This window comes from Sinocyclocheilus grahami, unplaced genomic scaffold, assembly GCF_001515645.1.
Source record: "Sinocyclocheilus grahami isolate Dianchi unplaced genomic scaffold, SAMN03320097.WGS_v1.1 scaffold1025.1, whole genome shotgun sequence".
Classification (NCBI taxonomy): domain Eukaryota; kingdom Metazoa; phylum Chordata; class Actinopteri; order Cypriniformes; family Cyprinidae; genus Sinocyclocheilus; species Sinocyclocheilus grahami.
In genome coordinates, this window is record NW_015506204.1 from 216,761 (window position 1) to 218,252 (window position 1,492).

Below are 1,492 nucleotides of genomic sequence, written 5' to 3' on the forward strand. Positions count from 1 at the left end.
TCAGTTTCACACACACCAGTGACAAAAAAAAAAAGGTCACCATAGTGTCTGAAACATATGAGCTTTTAAGTTTCTATTTTATAAGAACATGCAGCAGTGAAACTGTAGCAGTGGTGATATGCAACACTACACTGCTGTTTAGTACAGAATGATTGTGAACTGTAAAATCTCCATTAGTAGATGATCCGACTAAATTATACAAACAAGGCTTTTCTCAACAAAGTTACTAGAGTCCCATAGCAATAATTATTTAAAAAAATGCCCAAGTACAGTATGTGTGAACTTTATAATTATAATTGGTTGTAATGCAGTCAAGTAACATCAACCATTTAATAGGATTCCCCATTTAATACATTTCTAAAACCTAGTCCTCTGGGATTTCTGAAAGGAGGAATAGTGCAGCTCTCCCTTCAAATGCAGTGACATGAAAAATAGTAAAAAAAAAATAAAAAAAACCAATCAGAGCTGGTCATGATTCACAATGCTTACACTTTTAATGACAACCAAACTACTGTAAGAAAACGGTTAAAAGGTTAAGTGGAAAAGGAAGATAAATACATGTGCACTATGCAATAATCCAATGTTCTCAAACAATATTGTATAATATCGGAATATTACTGCTTAATCTGAACCAACTGTGCGCTGTTTTTAGATACTTTCACTTCAGGGGCTATTAATGTTATTAAAGTCACAATGAAACAGAAATAGCATCATTTTCTTCTGTAATGTGACGTAAAGTAAAATAGATTATCTAAAAAGCCCGGCCCCGGGACGCTCAGCCATATTGATGATGCCCTGTCAGGCCGGTGCGATGATTCAAAAACATGAAAACCCATTATAAACGAGGCATTCGTAGCATCCAGTGGGGACAAAATTATGGATTATAATGACTTATACGGTCTTTTTACGCATTGTGTTGCATCGTGCCCCATAAACATAAAACCATGTCTGCATTTGTGATCAGAGAAATGACAAACAACAAGCCCTACTCTACATTTCCCAAAAAACTCGCTTTAAATATAAAAGACGTACTTGCAGTCTTTGAGTCAGAACAGCCGGCACTGTAGTCTACTCTACCAGGATCAGGAAACAGTCCTCCATAAAATGTGCTGCACACATCTGAATATTTGGGTTGAAGTGTTCTGGAACAGTGTTGTAAATACAACTTAACCACTGATTTCTAGTCGTGCCCATTTCTGGAAGGCCAAACAAAATAGTTTCGCTTTCACAACAAAACAGCGTCACACACCGCGGCCTACAGTGAGCAGAGGCTGGGGGCTAGCGTGAGGAACGGCCGGAGGGTTAGAGTGAGCAAAGGCGGGCTTGAGAATGGCACGGCCAGCGATTTCGACGAAGGAACGTCCAGAAAGACATGTGACGACCACGGGCTGGACTCTGCTTCGTCCACGGTGAAAGCCGATCCAGAGCGCAAAGTTGTAGGATTTCCTCAGCAACCAGCACGGATCAGCTCTAGGCATGACGAAGCGGATAT

At 40.0% G+C, this 1,492-nt stretch overlaps 1 protein-coding gene across 2 annotated transcripts in view; it reads right to left on the minus strand.

Moving 5' to 3' along the window:
- The window catches only part of LOC107565759 (SUMO-conjugating enzyme UBC9-B-like), an 11,267-nt gene that overhangs the window by 2,556 nt on the left and 7,219 nt on the right, over window positions 1-1,492 (minus strand). The gene's annotated exons all lie outside the window — the stretch shown is intronic.